This window comes from Hemitrygon akajei, chromosome 9, assembly GCF_048418815.1.
Source record: "Hemitrygon akajei chromosome 9, sHemAka1.3, whole genome shotgun sequence".
NCBI lineage: Eukaryota > Metazoa > Chordata > Chondrichthyes > Myliobatiformes > Dasyatidae > Hemitrygon > Hemitrygon akajei.
Window position 1 is genome coordinate 109,128,800 of NC_133132.1, and position 10,503 is coordinate 109,139,302.

Consider the following 10,503-nt stretch of genomic DNA (forward strand, 5'->3'; position numbering starts at 1 on the left):
CAAGGTCATACGCATTGTCTGAGTAATATTATTTATCCATTGCAGCCTCTGTCGTCCTCTCCTTCTTTTATCTTCTGTTTTACCTAACATGAGAGCCTTCTCATGATGTGGCCAAAATATTTGAGCTTTAGTCTTATAATCAAGCTTCCCAGTGAACAGTCTGGCTGTATTTCTTCAAGTATTAACATGCTGTTCAATGAACTCCTAACACTTTCCTCCAGCAACACACACAAAATGCTGGTGGAACACAGCAGGCCAGGCAGCATCTATAAGGAGAAGCACTGTCAACGTTTCGGGCTGAGACCCCTCGTCAGAACTTGGCCCGAAACGTCGACAGTGCTTCTCCTTATAGATGCTGCCTGGCCTGCTGTGTTCCACCAGCATTTTGTATGTGTTGTTTGAATTTCCAGCATCTGCAGATTTCCTCGTGTTTGCACTTTCCTCCAGCATCCAAGTTCAGAGGCATTGATTCTTTTGTATTCATCCTTACCAGTAGTCCAACTCTCACAGTCGTACATCACAACTGGAAATACCATAGACTTGACGATATGGATCTTCATAGACAATGTTATGTTTCTGCTCTTCAGTATTTTACCAAAATTAGCCATTGCTGCCCTCCCCAGAAGTAAGCATCATTTAATTTCGTGGCTGCAGTTGTAGAAATCTTTGAACTGAGGAAGACAAAATCAATCACTGCTTCCACTTCATATGCATTTATTACCAGGCAGTTAATAGGGCTGGTTGACATAATCTTGGTTTTCTTAATATTAAGCAACAAGCCAGCTTTTGCACTTTCTTCTTTCACTTTGATTAGAAGCTTTCTCAGATCTGAGGAAACTTCTAATCACAGTGAAAGAAGAAAGGCCTTTAATTATACTAGCTGCTATTCTGAGGCAGTGGGAAGTGTAGACAGCATACACAGAGGAGAGTTGGTTTATGTGACCAACTGGGCTACATTCACAACTCTGAAGTTTCTTGCAGTCATAGGCAGAGCAGTTGCTGTACCAAGCTGTGATGCATCTACAACCTTCCCAACCGCTCCATTTTCTGAAGTCAGTGACCAGCTCTTTAGTCTTGCTGACATTGAGCAAGAAGTTGTTGTCTTGACACAATGCCATCAGGCTCTCTGTCTCCTTCATGTAATCCATCTTGTCATTGTTTGAGATTCAGCCCAGATTCTCCAAGGGAAGTGTGCACAGGTACTGTACCAGGATGATGTTTCATTTTATCAAAGGCTGTTTGAAGAAGGATATTGTAATTTTAGCCAGCAAAACAATAACCCAGCCATTCATGTCTGATGTGATGGCCATGTGGGGACAAAGAACAGATTGTGATTTCGGTGAAAAACAATCACACTAAATCACAATAAACATCTTCTTGCTAAAAATTGTGTTGTCTATTCATCAGGTTTAAGTACGAGATACAAGGATGTGCAGAAAAAACAAGAAGATCCACAACTTGCTTATTCTGATGTTTCTTTATGCTCTTTAAGACTCATTGTGTGAAACCCCCTCCCCCTACATCTGCAAGCAACACACACAAAATGCTGGTGGAACGCAACAGGCCAGGCAGCGTCTATAGGAAGAAGCACTGTCGATGTTTCGAGCTGAGACTAACAGTCCTGACGAAGAGTCTCGGCCCGAAACGTCGATAGTGCTTCTCCCTAAAGATGCTGCCTGGTCTGCTGCGTTCCACCAGCATTTAGTGTGTGTTGCTTGAATTTCCAGCATCTGCAGATTTCCTCGTGTTTGCCCCACATCTGCAATCCTGCTTTGATGACTTAGAGTGGGAATCCTGTGATCCACATCAGGTTTAGTTGTAGCTGCATTACCCACCTGTGTAGACTATGAGGCCATAAGACACAGGAGCAGAATTAGGCCATTGAGCCCATCAAGTCTGCTCTGCCATTCCATCATGGCTGATCCCATATCCTATTCAACCCCATACACCTGCCTTCTCGCCATACCTTTTAATGCCCTGACCGAACAGGAAACTATCAACTTTCACCTTAAGTATACCCATGGACTTGGCCTCCACTGCAGTCTGTGGCAGAGCATTCCACAGGTTCACTACCCCCTGGCTAAAAAAAATTCTTCCTTACCTTTGTTCTAAAAGGTTGCCCCTCAATTTTGAGGTTGTGCCCTCTAGTTCTGGATACCCTCACCATAGGAAACATCCTCTCCACATCCACCCTATCTGGTCTTTTCAACATTCGGTAGGTTTCAATGAGATTCCCCCCCACCCCCCCAATTCTTCTAAATTCCAGTGAGTACAGGCCCAAAGCTGCCAAACGCTCCTCATATGTTAACTACTTTCTTCCCGAAATCATTCTCGTGAACCTCTTTTGGACTCTCTCCAATGACAACACTTCCTTTCTGAGATATGGGGCCCAAAACAGTTAACAATGTTCCAAGTGCGGCCTGACTAGTTTCTCATAAAGGCTCAGGATCATATCATTGTTTTTATATTCTATTCCTCTTGAAATGAATGCCAACATTGCACTTGCCTTCTTTACCACAGACTCAACCTGTAAATTAACCCTCTGGGAGTCTTGCACGAGGATTCCCAAGCGGGAATTGAACGCAGGTTGCCCATACTGTAAAGTATCGTGCTAACCACTATGCTACCATTACGCCCCAATGATTTGATCTGCATGAGCTTTTCACTGTGTATCTCTACATGTGACAACAGTAACCTAACTTCAATTCAAATGTGTGCAAAGTATGAAACAATATTGTTGCAGTGGTGAATTCTGCAATACTTTTGCTCTGCAAATGTGAAACACTTTTAGTTGTTACAATATTTGCCTCAGAGCCAATAAAAATAAATGTGGAAATGTAAAGAATTAGGAGCTGTTTATACACAACAATCTGACCTTTCAGAAACAGCAGGCTAGTGACATTTCTGGAGTGCACCTTTCATTCGGACGAAAGAGCCTCTCTTTTATCCTCACAGAAGTCGGCAATGTGTATTCAACATTTTAACCTCTCTATTTTGTTAAGATCCATTTTTCTCAGCAAGATTTCTGGATGGAGAAAACGAGCAGAAAAGGGGAAGAAAGTGAGATTGGCCGGAGAGGGAAAGAGTTCAAAGTTCAAATTAAATTTATTATCAAAGGACATAGATGTCACCATATACAAGCCTGAGATTCAGTTTCAAAGAAAAACAATAGAATCAATGAAAGACTGCACCCAACAGATGGACAAATAACCAAGATGCAAAAGACAACAAACTATGCAAATACGAAAGAATAATAATAATAATAAACAAATAGACAATAAATATTGAGAACATGAGACGAAGAGTCCTTGAAAGTGAGTTTATAGGTTGCGGGAACAGTTCAGTGATGGGGTGAATGAGGTTGAGTGAACCTGCTTTGAGGGGTAATAACTGTTCCTGAACCTGGAGGTGTGGGTCCTGAGGCTCCTGTAGCTTCTTCCTGATGGCAGCAGTGAGAAGACAGCATGTCCTGGATAGTGGGTGCTCTTGATGATGGATGCTGTTTTCCTGCAACAGCATTTAATGTAGATGTGCACAATGTGGGGAGCACTTTACCTGTGATGGACAGGGCTATATACACTACTTTATGTAGGATTTTCCAATCAAGGGAATTAGTGTCTCCATAGCAGGCCATGATGTAACCAGTCAATATACTCTCCATGACAGATCTATAGAAATTTGTCAAAGCTTAAGATTTTATGCCGCATCTTCACAAAATTCTAAGGAATTAGAGGCACTGCCATGCTTTCTTCATAATGGTATTTACATGCTGGACCCAGGGCAGATCCTCTGAAATAATAACACTGAAGAATTTAAAGTTGCTGAACCTGTCCACCTCTGACTTCCCAAAAAGAACTTGATCATGGACTTTCTGTATCCTCCTCCTGAAGTCAATAATCAGCTCCTTGGATTTGCTGACATTGAGTGAGAGGTTGTTTTTGTGGCACCACTCAGCCCGATTTTCAGTCTCTCTTCTATACGCTGATTCATCATCACCTTTGATTTGGCCAACAGCAGTAGTGTCATCAGCGAACGTAAATATGGCATTGGAGCTCTGCTTTAGCTTCACAGTCATAAGTTTAAAGCAAGCAGAGCAGGGGCTAAGCACACAGCCTGGTGGTGCACATGTGCTGATGGAGATTGTGGAGATGATGTTGTTACCAATCCAAATTGACTTGGGTCTGTAAGTTGGGAAATTGAGGATCAAATTGCACAAGGAGGCATTGAGGCCAAGGTCTTGAAGCTCATTGATTAGCTTTGAGGGGTGATAGTATAGAGTGTCAAGCTGTAGTCATAGCTGCAGGAAAACTTTGAATGGTTGTTCAGTGATCTTTGTCGGAGGGATTTATCATCACTGAACTAGAACCAATAGCAGTGGAGACCTGCAGCGAGATGAGTCCCACAGAAATGCACAGATAAAGCAATTAAATTTTGCAAAAATTATACTCTCATTTTCAAATCTGTCTACAGTAGGATCAAGGATCAACTTTATTCGCCATATACATTTATGTGTGTTTGGAATTTGCTGTGAAGTCTTGGTCAGGACACCACATGCAACAAAAGCACAACATTTAACAATTATAAAGAATAAAGGATTATACAAAATAAAATTAGAGGTAAAACTACCTCTAATAATATGAGATATTATTATGAGTTCTGACTAGAGATATTCCACTTGAAGTTCCACCTCTTCTTTGTAAGGCAATCAGACTGAAGGGGTTTTGGCCCAGAACATCAACTGTTTATTCCTTTTCATGGATGCTGACTTGCTGATTTCCTCTAGCATTTTGTATGTGTTACTTTGAAATACAACAAGTCAGACAGTGACTAGGGAAGCAAAAATGTGGTTAACATTTCACATTGACAGCTTTTGCCCAGTATCAGCAAATGTTAGAAATCAGACACAGGAAATGTGCTGGGAATTAAGGTTCTGCTGGAGAGAAGAAAGGGGGTGAAGACTGAGACAGAGCTATCGACACAGGTAGTGATGATTACAGCTGGCATAGGTGGGGAGGCTTGTATCCTTATTGCCAATCTATCTGGAAGATTTGTCCATAGAAAGTGTCAGCACAGGAGCACAGAAACACACACAAAATGCTGGAGGAACCCAGCAGGCCAGGCAGCATCTATGGAAAAGAGTTCAGATGACATTTTGGGCCATGACTCTTCAGCAGTCCTGCCAAAGGGTTTTGGCCCAAAATGTTATCTGAACTCTTTTCCACAGATGCTGCCTGGCCTGCTGGGTTCCTCCAGCATTTTGTGTGTGTTGCTTGGATTTCCAGCATCCGCAGATTTTCTCTTGTTTCACAGTAGCATAGAGTTTAGCATGACATTATTGCAGCCCCAATGACTCAGGTTCAATTCCCGCCACTGTCTGCAAGGAGTTTGTACATTCTGCCCATAACCACATGAGTTCCTCCGGGTGCTCCAGTTTCCTCCCACTTTCTAAAACATAAGGGTTAGTAAGTTAAATGGACACATGGGTGTAGTTGGACGGTGTGGCTCATTGGGCTGGAAGGACCTGTTACCCTGTTGTATCTCTAAATTTTAAAAAAATGCATTTACAGATAGACAGATATATAAAGCCTGGGTGCCATCTTTGATAAAGATATCCCACATTAAGTTATCAGAGCAGCTTTTCTACACTTAAAGGTATGTCAGTTTCTGTCACATAATGATGCCGAAAACTAATTCATGCCTTTATATCAAATAGATTAGATTACTACATTTCACTTTTTACTGGCGTTCCAAAGCAATTTATTGATAAACTTCAACTTATTCAGAATGCAGCTGCTAAATTATTAACTAAAACCAGGATGAAGGAGGATATCACTCACATCCGAACTACTCTGTATTGGCTTCCTGCATCTTTTAGAATTGATTTTAAAGTTATCTTATTTGTTTTTAAAGCTGCTAATGATCTGGGACTGAAATACCTCATACAACCACTTTTGTTTTATAATCCTACTCAAGCTGTAAGGTCTTCCTGCACCAATCTTCTAAATTTAAACAATCTCCCTCAAAAGATAATGGCAGGTCAGCTTTTTTAGGCTTATGCCCTAAAGTGTGGAATTTAATAACTAAAACTAAAAGGGATGAAAATTCAAACCTATTTATATAACATTGCTTTTAACTAACATATTTTTGTCTTTTATTTTCAGACATATTTTTATTTTTATTTTTTATTTTCATGTTTGCACTTTTCCCATTGTAAAACACTTGGAATTACATCATCATTGTGTGCCATGTTGTCTGATGTAGGCGATCATGGCCCCATGACCATGACTGTTCTTGACAATTTTTTTTAAAGAAGTGGTTTGCTGTTGCCTTCTTCTGGGCAGTGTCTTTACAAGACAGGCGACTCCAGCAACTATCAATACTCTTCAAAGATTGTCTGCCTGGTGTCAGTGGTCACATAACCAGGACTTGTGATATGCACCAGCTGCTCATATGACCATCCACCACCTGCTCTCATGGATTCATGTCACCCTGATCAGGGGGCTAAGCAGTTGCCACACCTTGCCCAGGGGTGACCTGCAGTCTAGTGGAAGGAAGGAGCACCTTACACCTCCTTTAGTAGAGACATATCTCTACCCTGCCTCCCCTGAACTACATCATCTATTTGAAAGTGCTCTATAAATAAGCTATTATTATAGATTTTTTTTTTCTCAGCTCAAGGCGGTAAAACCTGACATACAAGCATAGCCAAGGACACTCATTTGTCAATTGCTAGGAACTTTCAGACTATTTTGTGGGGTTTAGTATTGTGGATTTCTGGAGATTTACATAAATATCGTAGTGTGGCTCTAATTGTTTAATGCTATTGCTTTGTGACTTTTGGATGACACAAGTTGCAGATATTACTTTTGGGACAATGTATATCCTGTTACTGGTCATGTTCCAAAGTCATTCATCTTCCTCTTTTAATTCAGCGTATTTCTGTTGTTTTTCACTTCTTGATTTCTGTGTGTTATGTATGTTTGCTGTAGCTATCTCTGTTAAATAAGCTGTTCTTGCTTGGTTATCCAGTGTTATTATATCTGGATGGTTATTATGGATTGTCCTATCTGTAATAGTGGATTGGTCGAACAATAATTTGTAGGACTCTAAAACTGGATCAGACTTTTATTTATTGTAAGATGTGGTGTATCTGACGAAGGGTCTCAGCCCGAAACGTCGACAGTGCTTCTCCTTATAGATGCTGCCTGGCTTGCTGTGTTCCACCAGCATTTTGTGTATGTTGTTTGTATTTTAAAGCAAGATTCTGATGGATGATGTTTGCACTTGATTGTGCCTGTGTAGGAAATCAGATTGAGTTAAACTCCTGCAGGATCCTGTAATATGTTGGATTGTTTCTGATTACTGTTGGCATTTTCTGCATATGTCGCCTAGAATTTATTGGTCTTTTATTATGTATTTTTGATAACTTTTTGTTAACAACCTGGCCCTGTATTACCTCAAGTAACCTTTCTGTTTCTGGAAAGCGGTCTCCAACTCTGAGCCAGGCGAGTTTTGCTTTCTTGTGGGGATGTCCTCCATGGAAGTTCATGCTCTTTTATCAGTTAACTTTTTCTTGTGTACTGATATTTACTTCAATTTTCTGTGCTGCGCTTTGATTTAATTTCAGTGGTGCGTATTTGTTATCAGAACTGCATAGGCTCATGTGGAGTGCTGAATCCTGTTTTTGTTGATGAAAGTATATCCTCAGATGTTTTATCTGACTGTTGTATAATTATTTATCTTGTAATTTCTCTTTCTCCTTCAGCCCTAGGTAGAATTTGAATGTACATAGTGGTTTCTAAATTTTGTCACTTCAATTCTTTTTTCCTTTGTAAATTTTCCAGATTGGTTTCAAACCAAGATATTATGCCAAAAGTATACATTTGAATTAATTAGTATAGCTTTACTGATGCATCATTTCAAATTGTCCATGTAGAGAAGGTGTGTCAAAGTATCACAAACATGAGATAATCTTCAGATTCTGGTAATCCAGAATAACACACACAAAATGCTGGAGAAACTCAGCAGATCAGGCATCATTGATGGAAAAGAGTAAACAGTTGACATTTCAAGGCCGAGACCTTTTATCAGCCCAGAACATCAACTCTTTTCCATCAATGCTGCCTGGCCTGCTGAGTTCCTCCAGCATTTTGTGTGTGTTGCAGTGTCAAGGTGTAATTTGTTTGGTTGTTTCTGATTTGTTACTCTATTTTTGTGTGATTCAGTGAATTAGAGAGCTGTTTTAAAGCTAGTTATAACCATAGTAGACTTTGAGAATCACCCTGGAAAATGCTTCGGTTTATTTTGATAACAGTGGTTGTTCTTTTTGGGCTGTTAGTAAATAGAGTGATTGTAGTACTCCAATGCTTCATCAGATGTTGCAGAAAATTCACAAGTATTGGGTGTAGGTTATACATATTTAGAATTTTTATTAACAATGAGTGTAGTACAAAACTGCTTTTTGGTAGTTAATATCTCAACATGAAAGATTTCTGTTCTGCTGGGCTTGATTTAGAATTAGGGAGTCTATTATCAGTTGTTCTTTACATCCTTTCATATCCTTATGGCACCCTTTCTGCTCTTCTGTAAGTAGATTGTGGTTCTCGGAGTGAGTGGTGATTAGTTGAGAAATGCATGCTGTTATAGTTTTATATATAGTGTGTAAACAAGTAGTAGGATGATATTTTAATGGGTCATTTGTGATTTCCCCTTTAGGAAAGAGATATATTTTATCTTCTGTCTAATATTCAGGCACTTTTTCAGGATTTTTGAGAAAATTGTTGATATATTTTAGAAGGTACAGATGAAGGCAAGTAAATTTTTATACCAATAATTATGAATGTTATCATTGCTGTTACTTTTCCATTTGTAGGTTTTTTAATAACCACTTTTGGCATATCCATTGTAACTTCAGGTGTTTGCATGTCTTTAATTGTGTGTGTGTGTGTGTTCTTTTTCCTGCCTAATCCAGATTGTGTGTCACTGTGTTTGACCTGATATTAGACCAAAAGTTCATTATCTCTGTGTTTGTTGGTAATTCTGTGCTATTATTATTAATATTATTATTTCTTTTTGTGTTTGCGTGGTTTGTTATCTTTTGCACATTGGTGTTTGTCCATCTTGTGTGCAGTTTTTCTTGTATTTACTATGAATATCTGCAAGAAAATACCATCGGGGTCAGCACAATGCATCAGAGTTCGGAATTCATTCCTGCCATCCCTGTAGGGAGTCTGTACATCCTCCCATGGAATGTGTGGGCTTTACCCAGGTGCTGTGGTTTCCTTCCACAGTCCAAAGACATACTGGGCAGGTTAACTGTCATTGTAAATTGTCCCGTATTTAGGTTAGGGTTAAATCAGTGTTGTAGGGGTTGGCTGGGCAGCATGGCTCGAAGGGCCAGATGGGCCAATTCCACACTGATCTCTAAATAAAAACAAATAAAATGAATCACATGATTGTATATGGTGACAGATCTATACTTTGGTAAATAATTTACTTTGAACTTTATATTATCTCTTCAGGACCTTATCCCTTTTCCTACCCCAAGCCATTGGTACCATGACTTCTGGCTGCTCACACTCCCTCTTTAGAATGTTGCAATCAAAATCATCCCTGAACCTGACGTCTGGGAGGCAATATACTATCTGGGCATCTCTTTCTCATCCACAGAATCTCCTGTCTGCTCCCCCAATTATTGAAACCCCTATACTCCCCACAAACCCCGCACCTTCACTTTGGAGCCGAGGAGTCAGACTCAGTGTCAGAGCGCTGAATGCTGCGGCTCTCCCCTGGAAGCTCATCTCACCCACCACCAACAGTCTCCAAAAAGGTATACCTGTTATTGAGTGAAATAGCCATTCTCTTTCCCTCTCCTGACGGTCATCCAGGACATTTTAAAGACCTCTCTACATGTATATGGATAGGGAAGGGTTTTCAATGGATTTGTTCCAAACGCAGTCAAATAGAACTTAGATTGGCATCCTGGTTGGAATGGGTTAGATGGGCTGAAGGGCCTGTTTCTGTGCTCTATGACTCTATGATAACATATGGGAAACTCAATACGCAAGTCTCCAGCTCGTACTGAAACAGCTAATCACACTCTCAGCAGTTACTCACACCTTGGGCCAGTTATAGCCCAGATGAAATTGGCAGGAAGGTGATACCTGTCTCCAATGTAAAACAGCTGATCTATTTGGAAACCTCCTTCTCTGGGAGACACTGAGGTGTGGAATCTCATACTGCTGATTAAAGTTTCATGGTGTTGCAAAATCATGAGCCTACATACGAGACCCAACTCTGGTTGTGTGTGAGTTGTGTGGCTGCAGTGGAGAGGGTGCAGATTATGAAAACACCAACAGGGTTAGAAAACTGAAGCTAAGCCAAGACTGGATTGGAAAGAAGTATGCAATAGAATGCAAACTGGATGGTGATTTAGAAAATTAGCCGGAGCCTGGATGGAGTAAATCAGAAGTAATTTCTACCCTCATTGTCAGAACATAAACA